Consider the following 12,906-nt stretch of genomic DNA (forward strand, 5'->3'; position numbering starts at 1 on the left):
TGTGTATGTGTGTGTGTGAGTGTGTTTGTGGGGGTGGTCAGGGGAACCATGGGCAACAAGCTGTAGTTTCTGCAGATTTTCACAAAAGATCTTTTCATTTGGCTTTACTTCACACCATTACATAAAGTATAAGCATACATCTGCTGCCTCTGGCTCAGCAAAGGCATTTCTAGTATTCTTAAGTGATATAAGCGGGCCCCCTTACCCTCTGTATCCAAAAGGGGTCATAGATATATTGTGCTTACATCACTGTAGTTACTAACATTTTCTACAAAATAAGAGGTGATGGATTAAAATCATTTCACGATTCTTTCAAAACACAAGTTGAATAGGAAAGTAAAGAGTTATAGTTTTTAAGAATTTGTTTTCAGTCCGTTTTTGAAACATATGACTCCTACGATCTGCTCTTTGGGTTTAGTGGTTAATATTTTCACTGTTTCCTTTTTTTCTTCTTTTATTGCTCTAGGCCCCATGGGGCATAGCACATCTGGGACACACTTTCTTTCCTGTAATCCCCTCTAAACTGTAAGCTCATTGTGGGCAAGGAACATGTCTACCAACTCTGTTGTCCCGTACTCTCCCAAAGTGCTGAGCAAAGTGCTCTGCACACAATAAATGCTTAATAAATACCACTGTTTGATTTCCTTGATGCCCAGATGAAATGCATTCGTGAGTAAAGGATCACACAAACGGAGCGCTTATATTCCTCTTATATTTGCTTCCTGCAGGGGTTTAGGCCATCCATAGCCACCTTACCAAAGTGCCATCTAAGCACACATCTCCTCACCAGCTTCCGAAATGGGAAAAGAAAGGCACAGTGTTAAATAGTAGCACTTCTCCCTTTCCTTGGGCAGGAGTGGTTACCGCAGCTTTCGCTCATGAGAACGGCCTATTTATTCTGTGCCTGTGTATAGACAGTAAATGGAGGCGATAAAACATTCACTAGTCAAAAGAGATAGCCCTGCTTATCTATTTCCTGGAGAGAATGACCTTCATAAGTCACTCTTCCCCCCCACCCCTTTTCACTTGCCCCTCCAGGGTTGTAAAATAAAATAGTAATTAACACCCACTCAGTCTGACACCAACTATTTATTTTGTTCTAACTGTGTGGTTTCCATATTATCACTGCCCACCCAGCCGTTAATGGAAATGTTAATAACCAGCGCCAGGTTGTTGTGACAGATGCTCGGGCTCATTATCAGAAATTCTTATTTACCGCTCCATTAAACAACAGAATCGTACAAAAAAACAATTCAATCAAAACTAACTGGAGGAATTTTAACAGCCACATTAATAATCCAAAACATAAATAAAGTTAATGTCTTTTGCATGTTTGCCATCGGCAGTTCTATTGCAAAATTACTGTTGTACAATTAAAATTTGAAAGGCAAAATTGAACGTAGCCATTAACCTGGTACTCAGTTAAAACTGGGCATTATTTTTTCTAGAGTTCCCTTTCAATGACACTGTCAAAGTCCTAAGAGGTCTCGGGTAAGTAAAACAAGAACTAGACTTGCTTGGCAACTTAAGTGAAGCTATACAGCTGCAGAATCAGCCGTTTTCATTTGCACATGCAAATTCATTTGCACATGATATTTTCATTCAGGACAGCACACGGCACCTATCAGAGATGGTGAGTGCCTTATGGGGCAGGGTCCATCTGATCTGATTATTGTAGCTACCCCAGTGCCTAGCACACTGCTTAAGACTTACTAAGTGTTTAATAAGTATCATCACTATTTAAGGGAAATGTTCCAATAATAATAAATAATAATAATGACGGTATTTGTTAAGTGCTTACCATGTGTGAAGCACTGTTCTAAGCACTAGGGGGATACAAGGTGATCACGTTGTCCCCCATGGGGCTCACAGTCTTAATCCCCATTTTACAGATGAGGTAACTGAGGCACAGAGAAGTGAAGTGCCTTGCCCAAGGTCACACAGCTGACAAGTGGCGGAGCCGGAATTCGAACCCATGACCCCTGGACTCCCAAGCCCGCGCTCTTTCCACTGAGCCACGCTGCTCCCCGAAAAGTTGTACAGTGTCCAATTACATTACAGAATATTTCAGTATATAATACCTGGACTAACTAGGACTTTCTGATGCTGGTATAAGTGTGTGAGTGTATGTATGTGGTCAGGGGCAATCAGTGGTATTTACTGGGTACTTACCGTGTTCAGAGCACAGTACCAAGTGCTTGGGAAAGTAGTAATAATGATAATAGTTAAACAGTTACTATGTGGCAAGCACTATTTTAAGTGCTGGGGTAGATACAAGTTTAACAGGTTAGATAGACTCCCTGTTTCTCTCGGGATCAATAATCTAAGTGGGTGAAAGAACAGGTATTGAATTCATATTTTATTTATTTATTTATTTGATTTTACTTGTACATACCTATTCTATTTATTTTATTTTGTTAATATGTTTGGCTTTGTTCACTGTCTCCCCCTTCTAGACTGTGAGCCCACTGTTGGGTAGGGACAGTCTCTATAGGTTGCCAATCTGTACTTCCCAAGAGCTTAGTACAGTGCTCTGCACACAGTAAGCGCTCAATAAATATGATTGATGGATATTTTACAGATGAGGAAACTGAGGCACAGAAAAATTAAGTGACTTTCCCAAAGTCACACAGCAGGCAAGTGGCAGAGCTGGAATTAGAACCCAGGTCCTCTAACTTTCAGGTTTGGCCTCTTTCCACTTGGCCATGCTGGATCTCTTTCCTCTAGCCTCAACCAGAAACTTTTCTACTCCCCTGATCCACTAGGTTACTCTACCCTGAATCTTCTCCAGCTCTACTGTACCCTCCTTGAGATATCAGTGCTTACTACAGAGCCTGGCACATAGTTAAGCGCTTAACAAATATTATTATTATTATTATTATTATTATTATTATTATTATTATTATTTGGAGACAACAGCTGCCCACAGTATTCAAGGCATGGAAGTACGATGGTACAACCAGACCCCACTGGACTATCTTTGTCCTTCCTAGCTATCTATGTATCTATCTTTCTTTTCCTTCCTTCTCCCATTTCTTTCTTTCCTTCTATCTTTTCCCTCCTCCTCCTCCCACCTATCTTTTTCCTTCCCCCTTCTCCCATCTACCCATCCATCTCTCTGTCTTTATCTCCTTACTCCTTCTCTCTTCTATCAATCTTCCTTCCTTCTCCTATCTATTGGTAATCAATCTTTTATCACAGATACAGCAGAAAATGGATAAGGCAAAAGAGAAAGTTCTTCTGACTTTAAGGTGGTCTTCTTTTTTTTAAAATCTAAACCAGAATGGCCTAGTAGAAAGATAACTGGCCCAGGAGTCAGAGGACCTGGTTCTAATTCTGACTGCCATCTGTTTGCTGTGTGACCTAGGACAAATCACTTCACTTTTCTGTTCCTCAATTTCCTCCTCTGTAAAATGGGCATTCTAAACCTGTTCTCCCTTCTATTTAGATTATGAGCCCCATGAGGAACAGGGATTCTGCCCAACGTGATTATCTGGCATCTGCCCCGGTGCTCGGCACATAGTAAAGCCTAAACAAAAACCATAATTATTATTATCCCAAAGTGAAAAGAGTCATGCCTGCCCTCAGTGGCTGTTTGCCACCTGCTTTCAAACATGCTCAGGGAACTACTAACTGAAGAGGTCATTTTAACTTGCCCTTGGCCAGCAATGCTTCATCATGGTCATCAAAGCAAGGAAACTGCTTAACTTTTCTCACCTTTCCAGTGGCTTTCACCCCAAACCATAGGGAAAGATTTTCATATATTTTTCATCATTCAGGAGTTACTCCTTCCTACCTTCCCCAAATAATAGTGCTTTAGATCCTTCTTCCACCATTCTTTCCCATCTATTGTCAGATTCATCTCCATTCCAACCTAGAGAGACCAGGAGGCTGAGGCAAGAATTACTGTAATTTTACAGACAGAGAAACTGAGTGCCTGGATCTGGTTTCAACAAACTCAAACAATGCCCAGGACTTAAACCCCTTACACCCAATCCAGAGCCCCACCCCATGAGAATCGAGCCTTTACTGAGAGGTTTAGTTTGTTTGTTTGTTTATGGAATTTGTTAAGCATTTACTATGTGCTGGGCACTTTTCTAAGCACTGGGATAAATTCAAGTTAATCAGGTTGGACACAGTCCCTGTCCCATATGGGGCTCACAATCTTAATCCCCATTTTATAGGTGAGGTAACTGAGGTACAGAGATGTGAAGTGACTTGCCCAAGGTCATACCAAGTGGTGATCCTAGAATTAGAACCCAGGTCCTTCTGACTCCCAGGCCCACCCTCTACCCACTAGGCAACACTACCTCTACCCACTGGCAACACTACTTCTCCCTACCCTGTTTCTGTCCAGCCCTGGCTCCTGTCTGCTTCTCTTCCCTAGGGAACTACCACACAGTCAAAACACTCCTGCCAGCTGTTAACTGGGCAAGTCAGCTGCAACTGATTTTCTTGCTGAGAAACATTTAAAAAAAACCTTGTCAAAATGTTGGGCCTCAGTGATATGTTCAAAAGATCTCACCAAAGCACTGTGGATTTTTAAGAAATATATATAGAGAGCAAAGTTTACTTTATTTCAGGAAGGATTGGCTCCTTGAATTATGAACCTCCTGATCTCACAAACTGACAACAGAGCTGTGCTCTAAGGAAGGCATTGCTCTTACAATCCAAAACGTAGTTCTTGTTCTCTGTACAACTTGTTAAGTTTCAAAACTAATAGAGTGGTTGCTGAGTCATTATCTTTTTGTTTGATTACTCTGAGGTTTGTCATTGGACAAAGAACCCACATAACTTGAAATGCCTTTTCAAATCCATGAAACTACTAAAAACAGCAAAAACCCACTGAAACACTGTCCATTATCACTGATTTCATGAATAAACAGCTTTCAAAGGTGAGCAGAGAAAATTCAAGGTTCATAGCTTGGGAATCTCTCCTACCACATGAGCCATTTCACTATTGAGGTGAAACGTTCACTATTAGCTGCAATTCTCAGTCCACAAATTGTTCACATTCCCTCAGGAGTGACAGAAACTTGGACATTTGAGATATTTCACTCAGGTCTTAACAAGCCAACTGATTGTAAATGATTTGCTTAGAAAACATATTTTTCCTTTAAGATCTCAGGCATTTAGTCTCTTGGGTTCTTTAGAAAGGAGGCACTACATGAATCCAATTTTTAAAAAATTCTTAATCTGAACTTTTAATCTAGGTTTGCTGGGACTAAAGAACTCTACTTAAAATCATCCAAATGGGGACAGAGAGCAGACTGAATTGCACCTACCAAAACAATGTCAGAGACAGAAAGCCAATAAGCCTGGGGGCAGGGAGGGGGAGAGGAAGACTTCAATCTTTAAACAATTTCTATTTTGTTGTTCTACTTTATAAAAAAGAATAGCTATTTACACATAAGGAGTGCAGCAGGTCTGAATAAAAATTGTTATAAAAATACTATATTAAAAATAAAAAAACCTTCTCTGGACATCTCTGCACTGCCCAGCAATTACTCTATCTCCCTCCTCCCAATCCTATCCAAACTCCATGAATGCCTCCCATTCTTCTCTCACCAACTTCCTTCTTGAACCTCTATGATCCAGTGTTTCCACCTCCAGCACTCCAGGAAGACTGTTCTTTCCAAGGTCACCAATAACTGCCTTTTTGCCCAGTCTGACTGCACATGGTCCCAATCCTTCTTGACTTCTCACCTGCCTTTGATGATATGGATCATTCCCTTCTCCTAGATACACTGTCAAACCTCGATATTCCTGAAGCTGTATCATTCCCTCCTGGCCCTCTTTACCTCTCCAGCTGATCCTTCTCAATCTCTTTTGCCAACACTTCCTTCTCCTATTTTCTATAATAGCCTGCACATAGAAAGTGCTCAGTAAATACGATTGATTTATTGCTCCCATGACTTCAAGTACCACCTTTACATGGATGATTCCCAAATAGAAGAAGACATGACTATCTAGTGGAGGAGACATATAAAATAATTTACAAAAGTAGAGTTGTAAAGCTATATAAAAGTGCAGCAGGAAGTAGTGAGAGCAAAAGGACTAAGGAGAAGCAAAAGTAGGAGAAGCGAAAGTGTTGAGATGAAAGTAAGATGGATGTTATCTCAGGAGAAGAAAAATTATTAGTCAGAAAAACCTTCTGCAGTAGGTGGATTTCGGAAGGATTTTAAAGATGAAGAGAACTGTGATCCAGAAGATTTGAAAAGTGAAGGAGTTACAGGCAGGAGGAAGGCTTGAGCCAGGGGTAGGATGGAGGAGATTTGAGAACAAGGTTCAGTGAGGTGAATTTGAGACGAATGGAAAGTGCTAGCTGGACTGTAGTACAAGCAAAAAGTGCATATGTAAGAGAGCTGATGGAATGCCTTAAAGCTAGTAGTTAGAAGTTTGCTAAAAAAGATGACTGGATAACTAATTTTAGTAGTAACAGTATTTATTAAGTGCTTACTGTGTGCAAAGCTCCGTATTAAGTACTGGGAGACAATACACAGGTGGGAAATGGACATGGTCCCTGTCCCTCAGGGACTCATACTGGAGGTTTTTGAGGAGTGGAAATGATCCCAGTATCTTTCAATAAATACCCACACAATGACAGATCAATTATGGATAGATATGTATGAGATAATGAGCTTAATGTATTAATCAGCTTTCCCATACAAAACTATCCTTTCACCTACGGTTTGCTGAAGCACTTTTTTCTAAGTGTTAGTGTGTGATTGCCACTTATGAGGCAATTTGGAAGTTTTTGAAATTCAATGCCACGATTTGCCCTAGTCATCTCTACCCTAGTGACAGTTGCTATGACATTTTATAGGCATTCTGACTGATTCTGTACCTCTGTCCTAGAAAATGTTACTATTGCTTTTACATTTGTTCATATTACTGCAAGACTAGAATCTCCTCCCTTTCAGATCATTTCACTTTCTTCTAGGTAAATATTGACTTTTTTCCCCACCAGTGAATTTCACAGAGATTTTGAAATTAACATGAATACTTTCTTTACTGATATCTTGCCTCCTCTCTGAGTTGGTAGCAGGATGTTCCTGATGTTTGATTTTTAAATGCTGCATTAAAAGCAGTGGATGGGGTGGAAGACAAGCTACCATAATATCTTCTTAAAATTTTCTAGCCTAGAGTGAAAGAGTAGGAAGATTTTGTGTGTGAGCAGGGGACATATCTACCAACCACTTTGTATTGTATTCTCTCAGGTGCTTAAGTCAGGGCTCTGCACACAGTAAGAACTCAATAAATACCACTGATTGATCTGTGTTTAGAACCTGGAAGTAATTCCCTACTTATCTTGGTTCCTGTTGTACTTTCTCTACAGCTTCATACAGGTCATAGCACCCATCCGGCATTCAATAAATTCCACTACCAATTAATCAATAGCATTTACTGAGCACCTATTGTGCTGAGCGGTATACTAAGTGCTTGGGAGAGTACCACTTATTGTTGTATTGTACTCTCCTAAGCGTTTACTACAGTGATCCGCTCGCAGGAAGTACTCAATAAATAGGATTGAATGAATGAGTTAATAGAATCAATTGCTGTCACCAAAGAGCTTACAATATAGCAAGAGAGACACATGCTGAAAAAACTGACAGATAGCATGAAGAAGAAGTAGACAAGTAGACAAGAGTTAGAGTAGCCATTTGATACAAGTCGATGTAACCAGAAGTGCTATGGGAGGTCGTGAGTATACAAATGTGGCACAGAATGAGGAAATGCTGAAGATGGTAAGGGAAAGGCATGAGCAAGTGGTCGGAAGCAGGAGAGATGAAAATGAGGCACAGAGAGAAGGTTAACTAGGTAGGAATGAAGGGGGTGAGCTGGGAGAAATGGGAGAAAAGAATGGATAAGTAGGAGTTGCTTAGTACATTGTATTGCAATCAGTAGGTGCTCAATAAATACCATTACTCCTAAGCAGAGCTATGTGATGGATTCAGTAGTAATAATAATGATGGTATTTGCTAAGCGCTTACTGTGTGCAAAGCACTGTTCTAAGCACTGGGGGGATACAAGGTGATCAGGTTGTCCCAAGTGGGGCTCACAATCTTAATCCCCATTTTACAGATGAGGTAACTGAGGGATGGAGAAGTTAAGTGACTTGCCCAAAGTCACACAGCTGACAAGTGGCGGAGCCAGGATTAGAACCCATGACCTCTGACTCCCAAGCCCGTGCTCTTTCCACTGAGATGCTGCTTCAACCTAGTATAATAATAATAATTTAAGCATTTACTGTGAGCCAAGCACTATACTAAAATCTGGGGTAGATGTAAGATAGTTGGGTCTCAAATGGAGCTCACAGTCTAAGTAGGAGGGAGGACATATATTAAATCTCCTATTTTGCTGATATGGGGAACTGAGGCACAGAGAAGTTAAGTGACTTGCCCAAGGTCACACAGCAGACCAGTGGCAGAGCTGGGGTTAGACCCCAGGCCTGGGCTCTATTCCCTAGGGCCTTCTCCTTCCCTATAGCTGTGATGTTTGAGGATAGGACCAAGAACCAGGAAATTGGAGTCACATATACCTTTGATCCACCGGGAAACCCTCCCGACTCGATTATAAGGGTCATCAAAAGTCTTGGAGTCTCTTGTATCTTGTCAGTAAATCATATTTATTGAGTGCTTACTGTGTGCAGAATATGTTTGTATATATGTATAAGACATGCAGAGTAATCCTTAGCAGATTCAACATAGTGTTAAGGAGTAACAATAAGCCTGAATTAAAATGTGCATTACTTACCAGCCTTCACCTGGGAAACCTTACACACCATCAGAGATTTTCATCCTCAACACTGAATTTAAAACACTGTCATTGAATTTTGCTATCTAGGCAGCACAAAAATCCACAGATGCAAGAATCAACAAAGTAGAAGAAAACCAGTGTAGCATTTAGGAGATGGAATTTAGTGACAATGGGGTATCAAGTTGCATATCAAACTAAATGACATTAAAGCTACGGCAGTGTACAGTCTCCTCTATATCATAGACACTTCACTCTTCTAGCACCAGTTTACTCACTGTGCCTTGATCTCATCTATCCCATCACCCTCCCTCTGGCCTGGAACTCCATCCCTCGCCATGTACATCAGACCACTACTCTCCCCACCTTCAAAGCCTTATTAAGGTCACATCTCCTCCAAGAGGCCTTCCCCAATTAAATCCTCTTTTCCCTGACCACCTCTCTCCTAGGTGTTGTCTTTGCACTTGGATTTGTACCCTTTAAGCACTCAATATTCACCCCATCCTCAGGACTTATGTTCATATCTATAATTTACTTTTTTATAATAATGTCTGCCTTCCTCTCTAGACTGTAAGCTCATTGTGGGCTGGGAACATGTCTACCAGCTCTGCTGTACTGTACTCTTCTAAATGATAGTACAGTGCTCTGCACACAGTAAGTGCTAAATAAATACTGACTGATTGATTGAATTCTAGGAGACTTGTACTTTCTGGCTTCTAAGGCAGTTTCCCTAGTTTCACCTATGACCCAGACTCAACATGAACTGGCAGGACAACAGAGACATGATTTATGAGTTCGGATACAGTACCTGCCTACATGGAGTTCACAATCTATCTTAATTTCCTTATCTGTACAGTGGGAATAAGATAATAATAATATTGATGGTATTTGTTAAGCACTTATTATGTGCAAAAAACTGTTCTAAGTGCTGGGGGGATTCAAGGTGATCAGGTTGTCCCACACGGGGCTCACAGTCTTAATCCCCATTTTACAGATGAGGTAACTGAGGCACAGAGAAATTAAGTGATTTGCCCCAAGTCACACAGTTGACAAGCGGCAGAACCGGGATTAGAACGCATAACCTCTGACTCCCAAGCCCGGGCTTGGGATAGACCATGAGCTCTGTGTGGGCCAAGGACTCTGTCCAAACTCACAAATTTGTATCTACCCTTAGCAATGAGCATGTAGCAAATGCTTAATAAATGTCATAGATTATTATAAATTATTATTATTAATAAATGTCACAATTATTCTTCTTCCAAGAGGCAGTCTCTAAAATAGAGGCCCTGCAAATGGCAAATGCATTAATGCAGCAGTTTATAAGCACACAATATGGAATAGATTTCCTCTCGGAAACTCTTCCAACTTTGGATGACTTTGAACGTCATCCAAAGTTTGAGAAAATCATTTAATAATTATTGTTTGTAGTTGACTCTGCCCTAGAGAGATGCACAGCCAAGAAGGTCTGCATACGATTGTAAAAGTTAGTCAGGAATTTTGACTGGTGATAAATCAATCAATTGTATTTACTGAGTGCTTACTGTGTGCAAAACACTATATTAAGCACCTGGGAGAGTATAACAGAGTTGGTAAACATTCTGTGATAAGTCGAAGAAAATTGAGATAATATGCCCACCTGCTCAAGAGAAGCTGTACACACAACCCAAAATATTTACTGGTAACATGGTTAAACGCTTAACAGAATTCTGTTACACAGGGAGGGCACTTTCCAAAAGTTCAACAACAGGGAATGAAGTAGAAAATTAAGTTAACATTCATTCAATCGTATTTATTGAGCACTTACTGTGTGCAGAACACTGTACTAAGGGCTTGGGAAGTACAAGTTGGCAACTTAAGTCAGTATATCCTTTGGAGAATTGTCAGAGTGTGATAGCAATGGGGTATTAGGCTCCAGACTAAACTGAAGGTCTGCAGAGATGTAGTGCTAACCAACCTTCTCTACAGCTGTGAACTCTGGATTCCTAATAATAATAATATTAATAATATTTGTTGAATTCTTACGAGGAGCTCATTACTGCACGAAGCACTGGGATAAATACAAGATAATCAGGTTGGACACAGTCCCTGTCCCACATAGACTTCATATGCAACCCCTTGAGAAGTTTCATCAGTGTCACTTACAGGCTATACTCAAAATCAATGGCAGGTCAGAATCACAAACAGTGAACTCCTAATGAGATCTCAGTGTTCTAGCTTTGACTCTATGACCATTGTAACTCAGCTGCACTGGATGGGGCACATGGGATTAATGAACAAAAGCAGGATACCCAAGCAGCTGCTGGGTAGTGAGCTGAAATTGGGAAACCAAAAGCATGAAGAATATAGTAATATAAATCCTCAGACAATGCTGTATCGCAGATGAAAACTATGAATCAATAGCTACAGAGAGGCCAGCACAGGACACTGCTCTCAGGAAGAAGTATACTCATCTGTGGAGCAAAAGTTGTGTAAGGATTGGGATACAAAAAGGTAATAGTGGAAAAGCACCAAACTACAAACATGATAGCACAAAAAAGGTTAGTCTCTGCCTATGCACAAAGCAGCGTGGCTCAGTGGAAAGAGTCCGGGCTTGGGAGTCAGAGGTCCTGGGTTCTAATCCCAGCTCCGCCACTTGTCAGCTGTGTGACTTTGGGCAAGTCACTTAACTTCTCTGTGCCTCAGTTCCCTCATCTGTAAAATGGGGATGAAGACTGTGCGTCCCATGTGGGACAACCTGATAACCTTGTATCTAACCCAGCGCTTAGAACAGTGTTTCGCACATAGTAAGCACTTAACAAAGACCATCATCATCATTATTATTATTGGTCTTTTCACTCATGTATTCATGGGGAATTTCCCTATCTGTAGCATCTTCTTGGAGTACATAAATTATAAACACACACACACACACACACACACGCACACACGCACACAAGCACACAAACAATCTAATGTGGAAGGGCAGGCAGGTATAATTTGTATACATAAAGTAGAAACAATAGGCAAAACAGAAGCAACTTGTCACAACCAATGTAAGCAACAATCAATATGCAAATTTATGTGCACACAGAAACAGTAAGGATGGCTGATGGGATGACATGACTAGTAAAGTGATACTCCTAAGATTTGGAACAATATTCTACCTAGGTCATTTGTTAGGAAAATTTATTTCAACAAGAATTGTAGTTTAACATATGAATTTTAATGTATTTTTATGTGCAAATGAAACATTTCTTATTGGGTCAGAAGACAAATTTAGAGTTTCCTGCTGTTTTCACTATTTTAATATTATATATATTGCGCATCATTATGTTAATTGCATTTGTTGAGGACCTGTGTGCAATGCACTCTACTAGGCACTTCGGAACATATAGCAGAAATAACAGACCTGGTTACCAAGGGAGTTAGTTCAAGGGCAATAAAATGGCATTGCAATATTAAGAATTATATACTAATAATATTTTCCTTATATTACTCCCATGTACTGTGAATCAAAAACTGATGTTTTCGAATTTCCCTAAATTTGGATCCTTGTCCTTTCTTCCACAGAGGCTCAGAGATCGACTTTGTCACTAGGGGGAGCTCAAACACTTGGAAATTTTGAAGACTATTTTTTCCCTCATTTAAACTAATGAGAAGTGAAAATTCCCACATTTAATTTAAAACCTAAAGGCTGAAAATGCTTTATAAAATTGTAGCTTCCTATAGTGTTGGCATACAATTTTTCCCTTTCCAACATCAGTTGTGGAAAGAGAAACAGTCCTTTACACCCAAAAGATCTTTGTGTTCTATTAAACATCTATCACATCAACTAGCACCAAAGAAACTTCTCTCATTTTCTACCAGTCCTAAACCAGGAGCAGTGGTTTTTACAGAAGAGAGCAACTCAGTCCCTTTTACTTTCTTTGGAGTACGATTCTGCCATCCAGAAGCACAGTGACAATAGTTTTATTCCTGTTACATAAAGGGAGTGCTTAAGGCTATATTACATAAATAAATATTTATTTATATTAATGTCTGTCTCCTCCTCTAGACTGTAAGCTCATAGTGGGCATGGAGTGTGTCTGCTTATTGCTATATAGTACTCTCCCAAACTCTTAGTACAGTGCTCTGCACACAGTAAGCGCTCAATAAATACAACTGACTGAT

The 12,906-nt window shown here is 40.2% G+C and overlaps 1 protein-coding gene across 1 annotated transcript in view; it reads right to left on the reverse strand.

Annotated features, from left to right (window-relative positions):
- SDK1 (sidekick cell adhesion molecule 1) overlaps positions 1-12,906 on the reverse strand; it is a 246,586-nt gene that overhangs the window by 53,547 nt on the left and 180,133 nt on the right. The gene's annotated exons all lie outside the window — the stretch shown is intronic.

Source organism: Tachyglossus aculeatus, chromosome 21, assembly GCF_015852505.1.
Source record: "Tachyglossus aculeatus isolate mTacAcu1 chromosome 21, mTacAcu1.pri, whole genome shotgun sequence".
In the NCBI taxonomy this organism is placed as follows: domain Eukaryota; kingdom Metazoa; phylum Chordata; class Mammalia; order Monotremata; family Tachyglossidae; genus Tachyglossus; species Tachyglossus aculeatus.